Here is a 25,136-nt window from a genome sequence, read left to right as displayed (position 1 = left end):
TTTAATTAATATATTTATTTATCTTCAGTAACTCACATTAATATAATCAAAGGGAAACTATGTAGCAGATGGGAGCATTCTATTCAGTCTCCATATCAGAATATTCAGAGAGAGGACATTGTAACAGTTCACAGCATTCTATTCAATTTAAGTCAGCAATAATAGTTTGACCGGTTCCTGTAACTAGAACCACTGTACATATGATAGATCAATATTTTCATATATGTTGTTGGTATTACAATGCATTATTATCACAGACACGGAGCGCGGGTTTACCGCCAATGCGCGTTTCGCTACAAATAAGCTTTCTCAAGGCAAACAGATTGCCCCTACAGTCCCATTCTTTATTGATATAAAGGAGCCAATAGGATCTAATTTCTTAGTTACATATCGAATACAACCAATCCGGTATAGTCTCTTAGCAACACCAAGAGAATCATACCATGTGAACCTGTAGACCAATAATGGCTTTGGTCTTATTGCTAAGTGTATCTTCCATATTCCCCTGTTAATTAGCGATCTGGCCCGTTTGTTGATGTTTTTACTTTGTGATACCCAGAGATCGTATATAAGTACTTGCTATCTAAATAATATAAATCATAACTATCGATACTTAAGGTAAGTATTACTATACACTATTGGATATCAGGGCTAAATTAATCCTTCATAATAATTAATTGGTATATAAAATATATGAATAGTAATGGTGTTAAGAGAAAAAAGGTATGTATATTTAATTCAAATTGATAATTAAAATATATAGGGAAAGTTGATCGGTGATACATATTAGTACCCAATCAATATTAACTTAAATAAATAACATGATAGGTAGAAATTATATAAATATAAGTTATATAAATAACAAGGAAAACTCCAAATAATAGTGATTCATATAGGTGATAAAAAATCTAATCAGTTATAAATAATTATTAGTGACAAACCATTAAATTATTAATACTTAGGTGTACTGTGCAAAAATCCAAGTGAAAGGTGTCTAACTATAGTGAAAAGACATATGATAAGATATGAATGAAAAAGTTTTATATAAGGAGTAAACATTAATGATTGTGAGAAATGGTATGGTGATAATAGATTAATATATTTAACCAAGGTGTTGGGTAGAGTAAATAATACCTACATATTAAGTGTAAGTAAAAGGTGATCACTTGACATTAAAAAATATAATCTATAGTAGCTCTAAAAATTATACTAAAATGTAAATAAAAAGTTTATAAAGATTGGATAATTAACCCATTATCAATAGTTTTTGCAAAATCCGAAACATGTTCAAGGATAAGTAAACATCTATAAATAAAATTTATCAATATTAGAGACATTAAATTGATATGATTAATAATTTCAAAAATTAAGGTCAAAATTACTGTTAGGGAATTAATCTGCAAAATGAATATTTACAGTCAAGCCGAAGTAAGATTACTGTAATTTATTACCACATGATTATACCTCATTCTAGAATACTAAAATGCACAATATAAATATGATAAAATCAAATGTCATGGGGGTCCTCTATCCCTTGTTATTCTCATTAAAGGAAGGATAATTTATGGATAGTAGATTCGAAGTTAAAGTGAAGTACTTTTATTAGCAATAATTTCCAAAACATCTATTATCATAAAAAAGAGTTGTAGCTGTTGTGTTCATTAAGACCCTTTGGATGTAAGCTATCCATCAAAAAGATCAGTTTTGTTTCTGCTTTAAGTAACTCTTCATCCAGGTTGCCACCACGGATCCCCATCTGGATATGTTCTATTCCAAAAGCTTGTAAGCTGCTAGGGTTACTGTCGTGGTGTTTGTAAAAATGCCTGGCCACTGATGTTAATGTTTTAAAGTTTGCCAGATCGCATTTCTAATTATTCCAACATGTTCCAAGATTCTTTTCTTCAGCGGCCTAGAGGTCTTGCCAATATATCTCTTGCCACAAGGGCATTCTAGATGGTATACTATACCTATCATGGTACACGTGATATAATTCTGTATGGTCCATTTTTTATTATATCTTTCATAAAACCATTTCTTAGGGACCATATATTTACAGGCCTTACATTGTCCACATCCTTAGGATCCTTTTTAATTATACCGTGGTTTTTTGATTGGTCCATAGTCATCTGGAGACAATCTGTCCTTGATATTTCTTGATCTTCTCCAACTAGTTAGAATCTTAGGAGGTAGGACTATAGACAGGTCAGTGTCAGTTTGTAAAACTGACCAATGTTTCTGAAGAATATCAGTAATTTTTCTCCAATGTACATTGAAAGTTCCAATGTACCTAATTATTCCTTCTTCATTAAGTTTGACTTTTGGTTGTAATAGTGATTCTCTAGGGTAGTCATCAATCTCCCTGAATGTTTTCTTAACATGTTGATGGCTATATCCTCTATCAGAGTCTCCTGCTAAGTTGTTTTTGCCTGACTACAAATAATTCAGGGGTAGAACAGTTCCTCTTGGTGCGAAGGAATTCACCTTTTGGTATGGCTTTAATTGTTGCAGGTAAGTGGGAACTCTCAGAATGCAAGATACTATTTGTGGATGTACTTTTCCTAAACAAATCCGTTATGATTTGTCCGTCCTCTCCAATTTTGATAGTCAAATCTAGAAAATTAATTTCTTTTTGACTCATTACATAAGACAATTTTAAATTGAGATCATTATGGTTAAGGACAGATATAAATTCCTCCAGATCTCTTTTGTTTCCCTCCCATAATATCAGGATGTCGTCTATATATGTCAGATATATTAAGATGTTGTACGTATATTTTTCATGACGTTCACTGAAAACCACCTCCTTCTCCCACCACCCCAGGTAGAGGTTGGCATAAGTGGGGACACAAGCTGCCCCCATTGCCATAACCCTAACCTGGAGGCAGTGGGATTCATTACACAAGAAATAGTTTTTTGTCAAAAAAAAATTCCAGAAGGTTAATCAAAAAGTCATTGAAGTCATTGGCTATTCCCATTTTCAAAAAGAATTTTACTGCTTGGACTCCATTCTCATGACTAATGCTTGTGTATAGGCTTTCCACATCACATGATATTAACCAGACACCTTGGTTCACACTCAGATCTTGGAGTTTAGTTAAGACATCCATCGTATCTCTTCTATACGATGGCAATGTAAGTACATGTTTCCTTAAGTGCTGATCTACATAGATACTGGCCTTCTCTGATAAATTGTTGACACCTGATACTATGGGTCTACCGGGAGGTACCTTATCATTCTTATGTATCTTAGGTAAAAGGTACAATGTAGATATTTTAGGATTATTAATTGTTAGAAAATCCAAATCCCTTTTATCAATGATCCCATTTTGATGTGCTGTAAGAATGAGATTATTGTATTGTCTAAGAAAATTTTGAGTCGGGTTAAATATGAGTTGTTATAACAGCTACTATTACTCAGATGTTTGTTGAGTTCCTCAATATACATTTGTCTGGGCCATAGAACAATGTTGCCCCCCTTGTTGGAAGGTTTTATACAAAATCATTCCATTTTGAAATTTGTTCTACGGTCCTTCTTTCACTTTTGGTAATGTTATCCTTATAAGGTTTCTTATGTAGTAAAAGTTTGTCTAAATCTTTGGAGACCAAATCTTGAAACACCTGAACAGATGGGCACAGCTTGTTATCAGGAAAAAAGGTAGACTTTTTCTTAAGTTTAGAACTGTCAAAAGGTATATGAGGATATATATGTGTTGATTCATTCTCCTGTTCTAGATCTTCTAAAATCTGTAAAATTGGTTGGTAATTCTGTTCAAGGGTATTGCTATCACACTCAGATGTCACAGATTGATTTATCTTAGATGAATGGTGGAGAAAGAATTTTTTAAGGAGAATTTTCCTAGTGAAGAGTATTAGATCTTTTTCACATTCGAACCTGTCAGGTTCTTGAACTGGGGAGAAGGATAGTCCTTTACTCAAAATCGACATTTGGTCACTACTGAGGATTCTTTCTGTCAAATTAATAATCCTCAGTGAGTCAATTTGGTTGTTTGAATTATTTAAGACCTCAGTAGTCATTTAAGGTATCTCCTCTTCTCTCTTGATTCTCCTCTCCAGTCTAAATAATCTCTCTTCTTCTTTCCTCCCCTTGCCCCTTCTAGTCTTTCTCCATCTGATTCTAGATAGGATTTCGCTACTCTCGAGGTTTGTCCTAAAAAATCCCATCTGTAGTTCCTAGTCTTGGAGATGTTATTGATAGTTTCACCTTCTGATAAGTCTATGTCAGAGGTACTATAATTGGTTGAATTTAGATTCCCTCTACGTTGGGCTGGTATATTCCATCTGTAGACTCTACCCTGTGAGTAATCATCCTTATCTCATTGTAGTTTCCTACGTTTCCTATCAATAATATCATCTTCAAATTTTTCAATCTCTTTTTTATGCCTATCATATTGTTGTTGGAATTTCTCTAAGGACTCGAATGGTTTTAATCTATCACCCAGGTCTGATATTTCTAAATTCAACTTATTTAATAGGATTTCATCATGTTTTATTAAGATTTTTATTAGTTCTTTTGAACAATTGGTTAATTGGTAATCTTCCATTCATGTTTCAAACCCAGGTTTGCTAGTTCATACATGGGGAATAGTTTCAACCTTAAACCCCTTGGAGTCAGGTCATTTTTCAAATAATTGCCAAAAGTAATCCTATTCCAGTATGTTTTACTTTGTTTCATTAACACCAATTTTATTGCATATAAAGCATCAGACCAATCTTTAGCAGCTTGATCTTGTCTGTCTGAATTGAATCTATTAGAGCCGGAAACTCACTGGGGCTTGTGCAAACGAGACCCTACCACAAGGGTCTCGTCACTAGCCCGATGGTCACGATGGTTGAGACCATCGCGACCATCACCTGGCCGCTTGCTAAAGCTGTGGGTGGTCATCCACAGCTTAGCGAGCGGCCAGGAGGCCGGGTCAAAAAGAAAACGCGGCTACCCTGATTCAGAGCGAGCGCTCGCTTTTTGCCAGTGGCTCTGAATCAGGTCCTTATTACCAAGGGGTAATAATTTGACATTGAGTTGAAAAAAAAAATAAAGCATTTTTGTCTTTGTGATACAACTTGATTCAAAGATGATATTTTCAAGGCTCCATCCAATATCTGTACTGAGAAAAACTTATCGTTCAGTGTAGGCACATCACACACTGACAAACGTCTGCATGATTACAATGTCGTAATCGTGCAGTCGTTTTGATGTCTTTTAGTGGATGTGTGCCTTAATACTTTAGGGGAAAAATAGAAAAGTTCACATTAATGAAGTAGGTACATCTAAAGTGGGTATAAGTTGGACATTTATGTCACATGTCCAATTCACATTTGTCTGGAACCTCTGCTAACTCACAAGTGTAGTTAGGTTATACTTCCAAAAACCATTAAGTGGTCTTAAGGCGGGTATCCACTACCTGATTAAACAGAGTGATTGAACGATAATGACATCATTATCGTTCAATCGCTCGTTAATCCAACACAAATCGGGCATGCAAATGTCGGAAATGACCAGTGATGTGCTGGTCGTTTCCGACATCATTCATCACCCGAACATGCTGGTCAATCTGCCGATAATGACAGATTGACCATGTTCGGGGATGATGGAGGGTGCCTACACTGAATGACTGATCGGTCAGTGTAGGCACTGCAGGTGATGGGGAACAAAGGTACGATTACAATGTCATAATCGTACTGTCTTCCCTGGGTCGGGAAGTGGATGTATGGCATTACTCCTTGATAAGCACTTGGCAGGCAATTAGACACATGTGAATAAGCATATTATGGAACAGAACTTGTCTGTTATTTTAATATCCCCTAGAGCATTTTTTATTTTGTTTTCAGACAATGTGTAAAATGGGCTATTGATAAATGGAATAGATGTTATGGGCAAGTATAGTAAGTGCTGTACTATTTGAGCCAGTATTATATTCCCTCAGGTAATAAAATGGCTTTGAAAAACTCATCAGTGATTTTGCAAGTGTAAATAAATAAATAGATAAATAAATACACAAAACATGCTACACAATCCAACTTCTAAGGGCACACTCAGGCCATCCCAGTACAACAAAATTCACTACATTATCCTGCCCTATATTTTGCAAATGGAATCAACGTTTCAATAGTTTAATGATTTTTCAGACACAAGGGAGATGTAAAACAAGCATCACTCGGACTGTTGTAAATGTTTTACATAGGTCAAGCATTTGTTTGTTTGGCTCAAGAAACAGATTTTACAATTAATGCCTCATCAAATTCTGATTTGATTTTTCCTCTTGTGAAATGTGTTTAAGATGGTAATTGTATTTGCAATGAAAAGAAAAGCTACATCTCATCTAGCTGAGGTAATGGCAGGAGCAGACAGCAGGCTATCACTGGCTATTTTCATTTATGTTTGCAGTAAGATGTGGGCTCTTAATATCGCACAGAAATGATGCAGAAACAGGTATGATATTAAAGATCATTGGATGGTTAAAGGGGAATCAATTCGAGAAGCAATGTTCTTTAAAAAGGACTTTTGAATTTTTTTTTATTTTAAATAGTGTAAAAAAGGAATTATCTCTTGGATGCAGGCTGTCTAGATGAATCTATAAGCTGAATACCAATGTTCCTAATATCCGGGGTTGGACTGACCCACAGGGGTACAGGGGAAATCCCACCCCCTCCTCTAGGGGTCATATGCACTGAATTGTGCACGGTTACTCTACTGGTGGGTCAGTTACCTTGTTGAGCAGTACCACTGAAAAACATTGGTCCTTGGTTTTCTTCCATAGAAACTACACCAATATTTGCCTAATGGTTAGCCAAACAACTGTGATGGCTGGCCACAACCCCTCTGGTGAATGACCACAGCCTGCATAGGTCTCTACTACTGCATTCCCCGGGTGGGCCCTTTATTCCCCAGTCTGACACTGCTAATATCTGTATCCTTATATTAGGATCAATAGTGGTAAAAATGAGAGTGAATGGTCGAACAAAGATATATATCTTCCAAAAATATGCATTTATCCTGAGCACGTAACATCGCATAAGCTTATGTCAACTTCAGTCTTTAAAAGATTACGCGTTTCACTGGACCTGCGTCTTCAGATACAGAAACGTGCTGATGATAAAAGCGATAGAGCTTGTTGTGAGTTAGAATTAGGTAGTCAGCGGTTTTCATTTTGTTCAAGTGAAACTGCACGTGTGCTCTCTGCTTGCAGTTCCATGTGGGTACACATACTGTACCCATATTACAAACCATTCACTCTCACTTTTACCACTATTAGTCCTAACATAGAGACAGATATCAGGTAAATTAGTATTAAAAATAGTACATATACATACCCATATAAAAATAAAATATATACAGTACTCAATTATGAACTATCATATTATTTATTGAGGTTATTACCTTATATACACTCAAATTACACACAGTTGTACAGTATGTTATTATATACACAGAAATATTGGTGCAATGCAATAAGCTATTTCAGAAAAGCACAGAACAATGAAAAGGAGTGAGACAGATTTCAATGACTAACAATTTGTAATTTCAAGGGACAGAAAAGACAATTCTTATTATTTTTATTACCTTTCTAAATTATTATTATCAAAGTAAAGTGGAAAAATATAACATAAAGCAAGGACAAAATTAAATGTAAAATGTAATGTACTGTACTTTCTAAAAGCAATGTGGCATATCTAGGTTGCATTGTGTCACCTGAAATTGTTTTGAAATATTGGCTACTACGGTATAACACTCATGTGAAGTGCCCATAAAATAGCACCTTTTCGGTTAATTCTTGAATTAAGATAGGAGCTCCCGCTACCCCGCAAAGTATATGCAATCCCCTGCTGCCCCGCAGAAAATCCTAACTGCACATGCATGATGGGAGTGGGGCCCGGGCTTGAATACATGAAGACACAGGGGCAGGGAGTCCGTTTGCTATGGGACCTGGAGATGCTTCCCAGGTCCGCCTACCCCCTGCACAGATATGAAACACAGGCCAAACACAGACTGCTGGGAGAGACCAGATGCCCCCAACGGAGGACAGATGAGGGAGGAGCCAATGTGGCACTCACTGAGGAGCTGTGTGTTTCAGAGCTCACTGTAGCTCCAGAGAGATCTAATGATATCAGTGCCACAGGAAAGGAGAGATGAGGGAATCTATTAATGAGAATGTGTGTGTGTGTCTGGGGGGGTTCTATTAATGTGAATCTGTGTGTGTGTGTGGGGGGGTCCTATTAATGTGAATCTATGTATGTGTGTGTGTGTGTTCTATTAATGTGAATCTCTGTGGGTGGGGGGTCTATTAATGTGAATCTGTGTGTGGGGGTACTATTAATGTGAATCTGTGTGTGTGTGTGCGGGTTCTATTAATGTGAATCTGTGTGTGGGGGGGTCTATTAATGTGAATCTGTGTGTGTGTTCTATTAATGTGAATCTGTGTGTGTGGGGGGGGTCTATTAATGTGAATCTGTGTGTGGGGGTCTATTAATGTGAATCTGTGTGTATGTCTGTGGGGGGATTAATTAATGTGAATGTGTGTGTGAGTGGGGGTGTTCTATTAATGTGTGTGTGTGTGTGGGGGGGTTCTATTAATGTGAATGGGGGGATATGTTAATGTTAATGTGGCAGGGGGAGATCTAGTATTAGTGTCAGTATGGCAGGGCAGAGATATGTCAATGGGGAGGCTAGGGTGTCAGCATATAGTAAGATGTCTTATTATATAATCATTTGTGCCGGTGATCACAGCAAATGTCATCTGAAATGCTGTGTGATCATCTATATATTACAAAATTGAAGGTTGAAGCATTTTAATTAGAATGTTTGTGGAGGAGCATATTCTTATTTTGTCCACATTTTGTTTTGCAAGGACCCCTTATGCCCCTGTCTCTATATGGAAATGTACTGACACCAATTTGCCTCCGTGTCAGCAATACAGAATATTTGGGTAACTTACAATGTCACGGAGCAAGTGTTTACATAAAGTCATTGTAATTTAATTTGGTCTAGAAAACACCCAATTGGCAATAGATACGCCCATAGGTGGATCTAGACATGCCTTTTGGGCGGTGCTGGCCACGTCCCTCAACTGCACCTGACGCTTGCTACTACCTTAAATGATCTCCCTAAAACTACTAGTAGGCAAGTATGGTTGTATATTAATCCAGCATGTAATTTATTAATCCATAGATGGTAGTCATGAACAATGGTAAATTCACTCCCTGTAAATAAGTGCTTAAGCTCATGCTATTCTTTCAGTATTAAAATTACTAACCATTATCACCCTATGAAACGCCAATACCCTCATTGGTGGCAGTAAGGCCCAGTAATATATCATTTCTGATTGTCGCATATCGCTGTGATAACAAAAAAAATGCTTTTTGAGGCTGTTTAACAGAACCCTCTTGGTGGAGCATAACCTCTGATAGGAGCCAGTCCTGATGAAGAGGTTGGCAGCAAAGTATTAGCTAGTGCTATGTATTTACTGCTGGCTTGGACATTGCGCATGCATGGGCATAAGTCCGCACATGTACATAGAAATGCTAGTAGCATTGAGGGAAGAAACAAAGGGTGCTGGGGAGGGTAAAGAAGATAGCTCTTTGCCAGTGCTCTCCCTAAAGCAACACAATGGATAACAACATCTGTATATGATGATAGCTGACAGGTCCAAGCTCTAAAAAGCCAGACCATAATCGATTCACACATAATGGGGAACTGTGTCTGCAGCTTTGGTTCTCTGATATCTCCAGTAATAGGCATTTATCAAATAGTCTAAATATTTAAATATTTTCATTTTAGGAAGGGATACCCTTAAAACATAGGTAATAGATAGTGGTACACAGACTACCCTGACCTTTACAAAACATCAAATACAAATTTAGGTTTATTATTATTGTTGACTATATTTATAAGCTAAATCAATCATATGTATTAATTATTAATGAGTAAAATGAATAAATAGAAAGTAAATTGCTAAGCAGTAAAGGAATGAACTGTGAACTGCTCTGACAATGAAGAGGTTAATGCTACAAGAAGTACTGTATGGCAAGTGTCAATAAGTACACCACTGTGCCTCCCAGACCTCTTATAGCCGTGTTCCTCCACCTAATAACACAGTAAAGGTCATGTTTATCTTTAAACACTGTGTTTAACACTGGGTTTACAGAACTGGTCACAGACATGTCTGTTTTTAAAAATTACATATTCAGAGTATGTTCCAAGATGTTTGGTAAGGTCACATTTCACTGTCAGGCTGATCACACCACACTTTCATAGCAATAAGAGGGGCTTCACTCAATTCCACAAAGCAATTTGCAGTCCAAAACTAAATGCCAAAATTCCAGAAAATATTTCTTTATAACACATCATTTCTGGCCCAAGACTACATTAATGCTTCTAACTATATATTTTTTTTATAATACAGAGAGATAATCTGAATGACTGAATACAATTTAGCAATTCTAAAACATATAAATAAATAAAATAAACAATAAAAACAAATATAAACAATAATATAAACAAATAAAATAAAATGGCTATTGAGGAATACTGAACCAAAAAACTGTATTATATGAGGCCCATGACATCTTTGAGCTATAAATAGCTTTATAAATAAACTGGAAAGATGGCATTGTGAAACACAAATGAGTAATAGTTAAAATAAATGTTAGTTTAATTCCCCAATACTGTGAAAATGATCATTATTTAAAGATAAATTAGCTTTTTGCTGCTTGGTCAAATTTACAAACATTAAGAAAAGATATTCCTAATACCAAAACAAATGAAAACTCTTTTGAATACAAAAGTTATTATGACTAAGTATGTTACATGTTTACATTGTCCTTTGGAAGCTCTGACCAGCTCATCTGGGGTAACGCAGACCCATTGCTTGTGGGGGTTACTGCAGCCCACTCTATAACACTGGTGCACAGCACATGGTCAGTGTGAAGCAGGACAGATACAGGGACACCCACTCCCTGTGGCTATGGGGGCCCATCACTGCAACTGCAGTGAGACCTTAATGTCTAACAGAATCAGAATGAATGAGCTTCACTTTGATTTGTTATCAGGCTATGCCTGTACTACTATGGAGTCACTAAATATGGGATAGGTAAGGTTGGCAAACACGGAATTAGGGGTTACATTTGTTGCTACAGGCAAGGGAGGTGGAACGTGTTACTATAGATATGATAGGGCAGTATAGTTCACTCTTCCAAAATGTCAGTGGCCTACAAAATGGGTGGGGACAGTCTGCGATGAAGCAAATTTATATATATAAAGCTGAAGTGTGATAAAAAATTATGTCATCATGTTGGAATACTATGATAGTTGGTATGAGCTCTGGGCCTGATTCAGAGCCGCTCGCAAAAAGCATGCGCTCGCTCTGAATCAGGGCATGTGCTTTTATTTTATGTTGCGGCCTCTTGGCCGCTCGCATAGCTGTGGGTTACCACCCACAGCTTATGCAAGTGGCCATGATGATGGTCGCGATGGTCAAGACCATCACGACCATCGGGCTTGCGACGAGACCCTTGCGGTAGGGTCTCGTTGCCACAAGCCCCAGTGGACTTCCTGCACTATTAGAGCAGGAAGTCCACCTACTGCCGCCCACAAACGGCAGGCGTTCCTGCATGAACGCCTCCATTTGCTCAGCCACCCCCCCGCCACGCCTACAAAATGGGGCGAGCTGTCGATCAACATCAACAGCCGCCCCTTTTGTAGTGAGTCCCGGAGTGAGTGATTTTTGCGCTCACTCTGGGGCTCACGCACGCCGCGTATGCGCACTGTGCCACCATCGACCCGCTTGCGAGCGCATTGCGCTTGCGAGCGGGTCTGAATCAGGCACTCTGAACCCTACCAGAGAACTACCAGAGAATTGTGGCATAACACACATCCAGTCTCCAAACACTTTTGTTATATCCCATTCTTATTCAGCACATATCACCTCATGGTGAAAATACAGACATTTGAGAAAATCAACCAACATTATCCACAACCAAAATTATATAACAGTATAGAAAACGGGAAAAAGCCACAATGTTATGTACAGGCAACATTCAGAATGAGAAATACTCTGTAATGGAGAAAATGTTTGGACGTCCCAGACAGTACAAAAGTATAAATGGTAATACTAAGGATAATGCTATAATAAAATATAGTGCTTATAAGAGAAATATATAGATGACAGGAAGTTAGAGATAGAATAAGAGGTGGAGGAGGACAACATCTAGTTGCATCATATAACTTGTCCCATCCTGTTGTTCAGACAAATGGTGTAATAAAGTCATGACCAGCACTTCTTTTTATATTTTTCAATCATACTTCCTTGATGCAAGATATAAAAAGTAGGCAATTATGTAATTAGGTGACCCGGGACCTCGACAAACATCAAACACAACCTGTACCATAGTATGAGGCCACCCTTTGTAAGCAGTTTTATTATAGTATTTATTTTGTTTATATATTATATATATACAATCTTACCAAACAGATGATAATGATCATCATTTTCATACAGTATGTAGGTTGAAACACAGTCATTAACTGAAACAGCTGTTTTGAAGGCTTAAAACTGGGTGAGGAACAGCCAAACTCTGCTACAAAGATGAGGTTGTGGAAGACAGTTTCATGTCACAGGTCATACACCATGGAAAGACTGAGCATAGCAACAAGACACAAAGTAGTTATACTGCATCAGCAACGTCTCTCCCAGGCAAAGATTTCAAAGCAGACTGGGGTTTAAAGATGTGCTATTCTAGATCTTTTAAAGAAGCACAAAGAAATGGGCAATGTTGAGGACCGTAGACACAGTGGATAGCCAAGGAAACTTAGTGCCTCAGATGAAAAACACATCTTGCTTACTTCCCTTAGAAATCGGAAGAGGTCCAGCAGTACCATCAGCTCAGAACTGGCAGAAACCAGTGGGACCCAGGTACACCCATCTACTGTTCGGAGACGTCTTGCCAGAAGTGGTCTTCATGGAAGAATGCGACCAAAAAGCTATATCTTCAATGTGAAAACAAGGCCAAGCGACTCAACTATGCATGAAAGCATAGGAACTGGGGTGCAGAAAAATTAACTGAAGAGACAAACTTGTATATATTTGGCTGTAACAGAAGGCAGTTTGTTCACCGAAGGGCTGGAAAGCAGTACAATAATGAGTGTCTACAGGCAACAGTGTAGCATGGTGGAGGTTTGTTGAAAGTTTGGGAGTGCATTTCAGCAAATAGAGTTTGGGATTTGGTCAGGATTAATGGTGTCCTCAATGCTGAGAAATACAAGCAGGTACATATCCATCATGCAATACCATCAGGGAGGTATCTGATTGGCTCCAAATTTATTCAGCAGCAGGACAATGACCCCAAACATACAGCCAATGGAACTATCTTCAGGATAAAAAAAAACAAGCAGTACTGGAAGTGATGATATGTCCCTCACAGAGCCATGATCTCAATCATCAAGTCTGTCTGGGATTACATGAAGAGACAAAAGGATTTGAGCAAACCTACATCCACAGAAGATCTGTGGTTAGGTCTCCAAGATGTTTGGAACAACCACCCCACCGAGTTCCTTCAAAAACTGTGTGCAAGTGTACCTAGAAGAATTGATGCTGTTTTGAATGCAAAGGGTGGTCACACCAAATATTGATTTGATTTAGATCTCTTCTGTTCATTCACTTTGCATTTTGTTAATTGATAAATATAAACTATTAACACTTCTATTCTTGAAAGCATTCTTAATTTGCAACATTTTCACACCAGCCTAAAACTTATATATATATATATATATATATATATATATATATATATATATATATATATATATATAGCCAGTGTATTGGGTCACGCTCATATCAGTAAATCTCATCATCCAGTGACATCCATACGGGAGTCCAAATACATAGAGCACAGAAATGCAGGCACTCACCAGATTTTTTGAAAAATGCACTAAAAAAATATAGGATTTATTCCATACTTATATCACAGATAGGGCTTAGGGAGGTCTCAACATTACGGTCCACACAGGACCATCCTCAGGAGGCACAACCACGCAACAATAGCATCAGGGCATGTAGCCCACCCACTGGCTTCTTTTGATTGTTTGTTACACTGTTAGTGACGCATCCTGAGGAAAAATTCTTAGGACTTTGAAACGTTGATGATGTATTTAAATCATCATTGTGACAATAAAGACAACACTTTTTCTAATCTGTGACTTGGAGTGCCTCCTTGTTCTTATTCATAAGGACTTTGGATATTGCATTGATCTAAGGAAGGCACCCTATTGTTGTTCATTATATCCAAAGTGCCAGGCTAGCCTGGGATATATATATATATATATATATATATATAGTTATAGAAGCACTGGAGAAGTCTGGGATGGCATATATGTGTGTCCCAGATTCCTATCATATGTGTTTTAAAACCCCAGGAAAAGTCTGTTATGCCAAACAGACCAGAAGTGTCGGCTTTTGGTAAAAGCCGGATAATGGGTCCTAGGGGTGTGGATGTGAGAAGAGAAGGGAGGGCTCCATCCACAGGCCATTTCAGGTGTTGGGCCTTTCAGTCTAAGAGCAGGCTGATTAGTAGTTGCACCTGCAAGTGGTTCATATAGCTGTGTTAATGTTTTGGTTGAGTGTCTCACATACCCTGGGAAGAAACAGACACTGAGGTTTGTTCACAGACACTGTAATATTTGAAAGTGCTGTGTTTGTGTGTGTGGTAAGGCAGTAGGCCCTGCCACTTGTAGAGAGGGAATAACCTGTCTAGTTAGTGCCCAGATGAGCTAGGATTTATTTTTATGTTTTGTTTATTTTGTTGTTTATATTGCACAATAAAACTGGTTCCAACCAGCTTGCATGAAAACCCTGGAATGGTGTGCTGTTTCATGGCTGCTGTGTGTAGGGAGGTGTCCATCTACCCCAGGAGAGGGACCCTTACCCCGACTATATCACAATATATATATATATATATATATATATATATATATATATACATATGAATAAATAAATGAAAATTCGGTGCCAATTATAAAACCACTGAGAGGTTCCAGACAAGGAGAGGGTAAAAAATAAATAGATACATAAAACAAAAGTATTTAAGACAGACACTATTCAATTATAGCTCTATTGCACTCCCCTAATTACCAGAGGGTGTCAGCTCAATTAAAAAGATTGTGCCAGTTGGATCCTGCCACAAAAAAATGTGTTTATAGTGTGAATTTAATATAGAGCGACTAAAAATTGCAAAGTGCCCTATAACATAAATATGTGTTTTTGGAATACTATTAAAGTGCAACAATAATGTGTGTATGTGCAATCATCAGTGCAATATATATGGAACCTGATTTTAATATATACCCAGTTAATAATGAAAAGTATTACAAAGTGTTCTTGGTGCATTTAAAGTGTCATTAGCGCAAAGTGGGGAATACATATATAGAAAAACCCCACAATCATATATACTTTAAAAAAGTAAAAACTATTTATTTCCACAATTTAAACATTTCTGTGCAATAAAGGACTGGACAGACATGCACATAAGAAAATACAAGCTAAAATTGATAAATTAATCAGCAGTGAAAAAAATTAGAGAAAATCCTTTTTTTAAAAAAGCAAAGAAATTAATTTAAGTTTATCTCAGTGTTTTTAGGAGGGTCCAGGAAGGCAAGATGGCACTGTCCCAATGCGTTTAGTCTATTCTGTAGACTTCATCACCAGAGCAGAAAGTGACACTCCAGGCAGGAAAGAGGAACTGCACTGTTGTGACAGTTGCAGGGTGCTAGAATGAAGACTTGTATTATATAATGGTCACTAGGATCCTCTGTGTATTGTATGATGGTCACTAGGACTCTCTGTATTGTATATTAGTCACTTGGATGCTGTCTGGATAGTATGTTACTAATTAGGCAAAGGCAATGAGATTTATGTATATTGTAAATGTATTTGAAAATGGCTTACTATGTAGGGCCCCGTCTCCACGAGGCCACTTTATATTATTTCCAAGGTCACATGTAGGGATCGTTCTTGACATTTAGCAGGCAGAAGAAACTTACCACACTAGTAGATAGTACAATAATATATTTAACTGTATGGCTGTATTTTTTGTAAAGCATTAAAAATGCTCTTTCAATGGTGTTTTAAATGCATATCAAAATAACCAGAAAAACATACAATTACACTGAAATCCATTAGAGTGAACAGGAAATATGTTATACTAGATAGTAGCAACAGTTTAATATATGAATAAATAGATTCTCTCATAAAAAACCGTCAAAGAAGAGAATAATGAGAGCAGGCTAACATGTCCGTGACCTGAGACTGCTTCATTCTGATTATACACATGTGCATATTAATCAAAGATTAATGCTGAAAAATGGAATACAGGAACATGAGTCATACAGTGTTCCTTAATTTATATAACTTCTAATACAGAATAACTGGGGAAAAATAGACTGTTTAAAAAATAAAGTTAATTTTCCTTCACTTGATGGAAAACATTTGACCAGGGGCAATACATTTATTCAATACTTAAGAAAGAAGATTTAGGGGAAATTACATTTCCATTTCTAATTTAATATTATGCAGTTAGCTGGTAAATGTGCAAGGAAGGGAGGTGAGCCTAAAGTCCCTTACCAGCTGGATTTAAGAATCATGCTTTTATTTTACTGCCTGGCAGTGTCTTTTCAACGAGGCGTGCTCCAAATACCCACACTGCCCTGCTGCTCCATATCATGGTATTTGATTTCTGCATAATTATCAAAGCTTGTGAATGCTGCAAAATTCAGCAAAATATTCTAGGGGATAGAAATCATAACCCCTTCTCTCTACTGCCAAGGCTGTGATGGTGAGTGGGTGGGTTCTGCCTCTTTTTTTTTTTTTTTTAGGGAAGGGGGTTTCGGAGGTATTAATATGCTCTGTGTGGGAATGGCCACGTTCCATTCATGACACCGCCATGCCCACATGATGACACTACCACATCTTACAGAGTGTGACTGGATACCGAGGAGGGAGATGTTGGCAGGTACAGTATGTGGCAGTGCATTAAAAATGAGCTGTGTATAAGAATGCCATGCTAATACTATCTCTGCAGAAGCTGTAAACCCTAACCATGACACCAGTACATGAAATCTGCAGAAGCTGTAAACCCTAACCATGACACCAGTACATGAAATCTGCAGAAGCTGTAAACCCTAACCATGACACCAGTACATGAAATCTGCAGAAGCTGTAAACCCTAACCATGACACCAGTACATGAAATCTGCAGAAGCTGTAAACCCTAACCATGACACCAGTACATGAAATCTGCAGAAGCTGTAAACCCTAACCATGACACCAGTACATGAAATCTGCAGAAGCTGTAAACCCTAACCATGACACCAGTACATGAAATCTGCAGAAGCTGTAAACCCTAACCATGACACAAGTACATGAAATCGGCAGAAGCTGTAAACCCTAACCATGACACCAGTACATGAAATCTGCAGAAGCTGTAAACCCTAACCATGACACCAGTACATGAAATCTGCAGAAGCTGTAAACCCTAACCATGACACCAGTACATGAAATCTGCAGAAGCTGTAAACCCTAACCATGACACCAGTACATGAAATCTGCAGAAGCTGTAAACCCTAAGACACCAGTACATGAAATCTGCAGAATAGTGGGCTCAGTAAGAGAACTTAGTAAGAGTGAAGGGCGTGTAATGTTGTTTCTTTACTTCTTAGTAATCCTAAGAGAGGCCCCAAATTGTTTCCTCTCTTACAAAGACTTCCTATGAAAAACAGAAGAGCATCTTCACAAATGCATATATGTGTAATTGCATATGTTGCATCTATTGGTGGTCACCCTTCTGCAACTGTATGCAAATACCGCTACAGAGCCCTTCCATGATATACATCCGTGTATATGAATGTGTAAGGATTGAGACACCCTCTCTCAGCGTCTATAGATGCTACAATACCTCCTGGTGTGTCTTTAGAAGCCACTATCGGTTACACCATGAAAATATGCACCATCCCTATGGCATGTATAGCCTCCAAACTTAACGATTGATCGTTTGAGTCCACAAACACTAAACTGACACACCCATAAGACACTCATAAGACATACCATCTGAGTACATCTGTTTAGCCACCTCCACGTCATCGTCCCATGTTGACATTTTCAAAACACTTCTTTGTGTGTGCGTCTGAAATTGCAAATGTTACTGTACAAACACAATCAGGAGGCTCAACTCTGTGAGCATAGGCACTGCGTGCCACTCAGAATCAGGCCTTTAGTTTGAAGATTCCCTTCCCAGTAAATACAGTAGAGTGACCACAGTAACCAGGATATCAAGCACAAATGCAGACAATGATCTGACACTTGTGCTGTGGGAGATAGATGTTTAAATAAGGAGCCCAATCAAGGAAGGGAGAGCTCATTGGAGCATGGCTAATGGAAAGGAATGCCCCTAGAAATTAATAATAGAGGCTTCGCCAAGATGGCAGCCACCAGAGGCCGAACTGGAGGAAGACGCCAGCAAGATGGTGGTACCCAGTGAGATGCCGCAGGGAAAGGAGTCAGCTGGACACAGCAGAAGGCAAGGAGTGCCGCATAGAGAGCCAGCCCAGTCCCCAACATCACCAGTCACACTGCAGACCCCACAGCGAATGACATACAGAAACAGATTTCAACAAACATTTTTAAGATTTATGGTTTCTTTTTTTTATGAAACACACAATTATGGTTTCTTTAGAAAAAAAATAGATACCCTAACAACAGTATATCCCAAGATTGCAGTGCCTCGTGTATAAATTCACACCACAACTATATTCATTATTAAATGGTATAAAGTTACCAATGATATCACTTTTGTTTTACTCTAAGGGAGCTGTTCTGCATTTCTTATTCCATTATCCCAATTGTAGAATGTGGAGTCATTGTGGTTTCCAATACCAAGTTTGATGTGTTTGGCTCTAGTTGATTGTTAACCCTATTTAAGCACCACAATTAGCAGCACATGACCTATACTGTATCTCTGAGAAAGTTTGTTTCAATTGAAATGCATTGGATGATTCAGTGCATCTATTTGGACACCATCATCTAGAAAGAACTATGGCAACTAGAAGCTCCCACTCTTCTGAGAGTAGTCTGTAACAGCTGTAACATTCTGGCAAACTACTGTATGTCTGTTGATATGCAATATGATGATTTTTAAATGTATTAGTTTTTAACCTATTATTCTACATCAGTGGTTCTCAACCTCAAGCCTCACGTGTTTCCAATATATTATTAGGTCTATAAGTGGAAGTAGGTGGAATAATTATTGACCCAACAAAATAGATGAACTCAAAGAAATTCAGAAAACATGACCTGTTGGTGGTGGTTGAGGACTGAAGTTGAGAACCACTGTCAATCTCTATATATTATTGTGTGGTCACTCCTGCACTTATCTTTGTTGGCTGCAGTTTGTGGTCAGCTTAGGAAAGTGGCCATTGGACAATTTCATGATATTTCAAAGTAAGGGACATTAACAAAGACAACAGCACAAACTTAGACACAGCAATGTATCAGGGTAAAAGTCTAAAAATGTGTTTCATTTGCTTATAAAAACATTTGTGAACACTGATGCAAGGTGTAGAGGGCCTGATTCAGAGCCGGACGCTCTGACCAGAGTGCTCGCTCTGAATCAGGGCCCTCCTACCTAAAATTGGAGCGGCCTCCTGGCCGCTCGCATAGCTGTGGGTGACCACCCACAGCTTATGCGAGCGGCCAAAAAGATGGTCGCGATGGTCAAGACCATCGCGACCATCGGGCTTGCGACGAGACCCTGCGGTAGGGTCTCGCTGCCGCAAGCCCAGGAGTGCTTTTGGCTCTATCAGAGCCAAAAGCACTCCCACTGACATCACTAGTGATGTCAGTGGGGCCGGCCCCAGACGGTAGGCATTCCCATGGGAACGCCTCCGTCTGGGCAGCAACGCCCCCGGCATGCCCACCAAAGGGGGCGTGCTGTCAATCACCATCGACAGCACGCCCTCTTTGGTGCGAGACCCATAACAACAGCTAGGCCGTCGCTATGCGGGTCTCGCGCATGCGCACAATGGAGCTCCCTCCGTCGTGCGCATGCACACTAGGGCACCATCGACCCGCTTGCGAGCGCTCAGCACTCACGAGCGGGTCTGAATCAGGCCCAGAATCTGTTAATTCTTGAGCTAACTTCAACCACTCAGACCCTGTGACCGAAATTAAACAACTTGCCTAAACAACCATGCTTGTACAAGAGACCTAGGTGAAATGGTCTAGGAGAAGGGGGGTGTACTGCATCATTATGTCAAAAACAGTGTACACAGCGGGAATTATATAATGATGATGAGCATGATGTGAAAAGCTAACAAAAATTATTCACTTCATGTCTCAAAAGAAACACTGCAATTTCTTATAATCAACAAACAGAAAATTCTCCATTGTAAAGACAGAGAAAACAATGTTTTGAGAAATAATGTCTTTGTGCAAATTTGGTGCAAAAGCTAGATTTGCATATTTACATGTGATAGTAGGCTGTACATTTACTTTTCTAATAATAAAGAAATATATGTTCCACATTTTAAATAATTGTATATATTGTTCTGAAATTATAAGGACGATAGATTAAACCAGACATGTCAAACTAATAGCCCAATGCCCTATAGTGAAGCCCAAACACCTATCCACGATTCCAAGGCCTGTACCACGCTAGTTCCAAAAAGGCTCCAGTGATGTCACTGCCAGTGCATCATTGGCTATGCCAGCCCTCTCTGTCGTTCCTCCCCCAGCCTGCCCCTCTGCCCACTTCCTCTGATTGTTCCTTCTAGCCGTGGGTGCCAGTGGTGGAGACAAGTGTGATAAAGCTGAATGTAAGATGGACAGGCATAAGGGGGCTTTGGGTATAAATAAGTGCATGAGCAGGCTCTGAGCAAACATAAGGGCATGCGGGGGCTGTGGGCAAAATTAAGGCATACAATGGGGCATATAATGGGGCATGAGGGCATTCTGGGCTGGAATATATGGACACGAGGGGACTCTGGGCTGGAATAAATGAGCATGAAGGGACTATTTATTAGAGTGGTAAGAAAATGGCTTGAAATCTGACAAACAAAATGGCTGTTAAACTACTGTGGATTTGGCCATGCCTCCTTGTTTGCCCCGTGTCCAGTAATCTGTTCCCCAAAATGTATGTCCCCTAATTTGGCCCCAAGGAGAAAGCAAGTTCGACATGGCTGGATTAAACCATTCATTTTTACACCTATAAAACTAAGCCTACTGTCATGGTTTCCATTTGATACAATTTAGAAGTTATTCTGCAGTCAGATTTTTTTTTTTTTAATTACATAAAATTGTAACTATGGACATTACATTTTAAAAATAACATAACTCCCTAAACAAAGTCACAAAAAGATAGAGCATAATAAAATTCTATATCCCTGATAAGACATATTAGACTTGCTGTGGCCCAGTTTCTAAAAGGATTTAAAAAAAATAATAATAATATATATATATATATTTACAGTGCAGCACGGACGGGCACTCTCCTTCAGTGACTCATCAACTCCGGTGCCCTCAGATATATATATAGCTTTTCTTTGTACTAATATTTGAGTAGAACATACTCAGAGCTGGAAACATTTTGTCCAATAGTAAAAACCATTTAGCACAAGCTAAAAGCTCATCTTTAGCCTTGTGTTTCTCATTACAAACCTGTAATATATTTAACATATTTTGTTTTTATGAAAAACTCTCCTTCTATGACCATTCTATCTATACAGGAAAGTAAGCTGACTAAAAGGAAATGAGCATTACAGTTCCTTCCGAATGTACAAAACATGCATAAGCACAAGCTTTTCTATTTGTGCAAATGTGCCCAATTTTCTAATTATAGCATTCATAGGTGAGTGGCTATGCCCTGATTCTTGGAACTGTACTCAGATGCAGTCTCCTACTTTTGCAGGATTGCCAGTGGAAAGAAGGAAAATGTTACTTCACAATTTTGTTACTTACAAATGTATGTAAAGAAATAGAATTCTCATCCGAATTGCAGAGGCAAGTATTTTATTGAGGACATTATTGAAGATAAAAAACTAGACATAAAATCACCATAAGATGAGAGACTTGGCTTCTTTTCATTTCGATAATATTTGAATCATATTTTATGGAACGAGTACTCAATTTTAGGATATAGATATATATATATTTTTAGACATATGTAATATACTATGAACATGTGGTTCAGCTGAATTACTTTAATCTAGTTCAATTATTGCTCTTGAGTTGTCCATGATTAACAGAGAATTTTATTGTTTATTTCAGTTATACTTCTAGTATCTATAATATGGATCAGACCATAATGATCACACTATAATGCTTCATACTTATATTGTATTAACTAAAGTTATCCTTAAAACTTTTGACTTGAATGTATACTTGTATTATTTTTGTGGGGGAAGGGGGGTTATGTATTCTAGCAACTTTTAAGCAATGAGAGACATGAGCTAGCTACAGCTTGCTATTGCTATGAGATTGGATATCACTAATTAATTGAGGACATAGGGCCTGATTCAGAGCCGAATGCTCTTTCAGAGAGCTCGCTCTGAATCAGTGCCCTCCCTCTCTTTTTTTAGAGCGGCCTCCTGGTCGCTCGCATATAGCTATAGCGAGCGGCCAAAAAGACCATCGCGACCATCGGGCTTGCGACGAGACCCTTGCGGTAGGGTCTCGTTGCCGCAAGCCCTGGAGTGCTTTTGGCTCTATCAGAGCCAAAAGCACTCCCACTGACATAATTTGTGATGTCAGTGGGGCCGGCCCCAGATGGTAGGCGTTCCCATGGGAACGCCTCCGTCTGTGCAGCAACGCCCGCGGAACGCCCACCAAAGGGGGCGTGCTGTCACTCAACATCGACAGCACGCCCCCTTTGTAGCGAGACCCATAGCAACAGCTTGCCCGTCGCTATGCTGGGCAAATTCACTCACTCCAGGGCTCGCTACAAACGGGGCAGCTGTCGATGTTGACCGACCGCTCGCCGCATTTTGTAGCGGGGTGGGGGGGTAGCTGGAATGCCTGCCGTTTGGGGGGAGGCCCTACTGACATCACGAATCAAACAAAGCACTACATGTATAAATAAATATAAATGTATAAATGTAAAAAAGCATTTCTTTCTATTAGAGCCGGAAGCTCACTGGGGCTTGCGGCAGATGAGACCCTACCACAAGGGTCTCGTCACAAGCCCGATGGTCGCGACCATCACCAGGTCACCCACAGCTTAGCGAGCAGCCAGGAGGCCGGACTCCAAAAAAAAAAAAAAACGCCCTTCAGACCAGCGAGTGGGTCTGAATCAGGGACATTGTACAAAAGCCTGCAGGGAAAGATAATAGTCTGTATAGATGTGACCACATACACATATCCTCAATCGCACTAAATAGCTCTGATTAACGCACCACAGACTTTGCTACTTAGCCACACAAAAATAAGTAATCCTAAGGGCTCTATACATCATCACTTAATTTCTACAAAAGTGAAAATTACGTTTTTCACCTATTTTTGTGGAAATTAAGTGTCAGTGTTATTCATCAAACATGTAACGTAGGAGATATCACAGATATCTCCTGGTTACAATTTTCCACCAATGATTTCCACAGTCCACATACTTTAGTATGTGGCAGAGCCGGATTTAGACCTCATGGGGCCCTAGGCAAGATACCAGTTTAGGGCCCCCCTCGATCAAACAATCCATAGTACTTTATTTGCATTCCTGATTCATGCAAAGCATCCCTACCCTAATCCTGACCCTAACTCAACCCTAAGCTCATACCTGACCCTAACCATAACCTCTAACCCTAATATCCTAACCGCTAAACCCTACACCATCCCTAATACCCCATCTCAAACATCTAACCTGACCCTAACCCAAACTTTTACACCATCCCCAATACCTTATCCCTAGTGCCATAACCCAAACTAAACCTAATACCATAAGGTTTTACTCCTCAGTGCTAAGGATTAGAAGGTAGCTGCGAGGTGGCATCTGCAGCGGGGGTTGTGGTGTGGCCATGCCCAGTATAGTGTGTGACTGTGCTCAGCTGAGTACAATGATGGGGATGAGTCAACACCATTACACCCCTGCCCCCCCCTTTTTATTAATGTACACTATAGGATTTATTTTTTTAATGGTAGGTGGGGAGTGGACAGGAAAGCATTATAGTACAAGTATATTACAAGTACCTAACATGAAAATACCATCATCCTGGATTGATGTACTAATAATACTAACAATATCATGATCATCATAATGTATATTGCTATATGCTTGTAATATAAGGCAGTCCTGTCCACTTCCCAGACCCCATCTACCATAAAAATAAAACTACATAACTCAATCTATATTAGAGTAGTTGAGAATAGCACAGTACTTGACCCTACCTGCCTGGCTGCTGTGATTCCCTGAGATATGGATCCTCAGTCACTGTCTCACTCAGCCAGACTCTGTCTTGGCCTGTCCCTCTGCTCCTCGCTGGGTGCCACCGGTGCATGCTGCTGGTGGCAAGCTGCAAGCCTGGCAGTCAGTGGCAGAGGCTGCTGTGCTGGGGGTGGGCTGGAACTAGATGGGGCTGGTCAGATAACCCGGTGACCCTCCTCCTCCCTCTTATGCACAGTTACTCTTTGACAATGCAGACAGCGGCGCCACAGCGGGACTCTATAAGCGGGTCCTCGTGACATCATGATGTCATGCGGTACTCGTACAGTGCTCCTCTGGGAGCATTTTGACCGGCCAGATTTCTTGAGGAAAAGGGGCCCGTCTAGGGCCCCGCGAGTCAAAAGGGGCCCATCCGCGGGCCACTTGGGACTCGCAGGGCCCTAGGCGAGCGCCTAGGTTGCCTTGTGGGAAATACGGGCCTGGTATGGGGGATATGGAAAATATGTAATTCATGATGTTCCAAAAAAGCATTTCTTTCGGATCTTGAGAGTTATGCTGTATGCCACCCTGAGAAGGCGTACAGCACCAGATATAGCAGAGGGATACCTTAATGAAGCTCCCTCCCGGCTCCATGGGCAGTCATCCTGTGAGCCGGGGCCAAGGGAGAGGGCCTAGAAGTGGGGACTATGGAAATTATCAGAGGACAATTGTGAC

General features: G+C 39.3%; 1 protein-coding gene across 2 annotated transcripts in view; it reads right to left on the bottom strand.

The window, feature by feature from the left end:
* The window catches only part of IMMP2L (inner mitochondrial membrane peptidase subunit 2), a 1,207,428-nt gene that overhangs the window by 718,578 nt on the left and 463,714 nt on the right, over positions 1-25,136 (bottom strand). The gene's annotated exons all lie outside the window — the stretch shown is intronic.

The sequence above is a fragment of the Taudactylus pleione genome, unplaced genomic scaffold (assembly GCF_031769625.1).
Source record: "Taudactylus pleione unplaced genomic scaffold, aTauple2 ptg000041l, whole genome shotgun sequence".
In the NCBI taxonomy this organism is placed as follows: domain Eukaryota; kingdom Metazoa; phylum Chordata; class Amphibia; order Anura; family Myobatrachidae; genus Taudactylus; species Taudactylus pleione.
The sequence above is the reverse complement of the archived record's forward strand: the minus strand, read 5'-3'. Positions and strand labels throughout refer to the sequence as shown.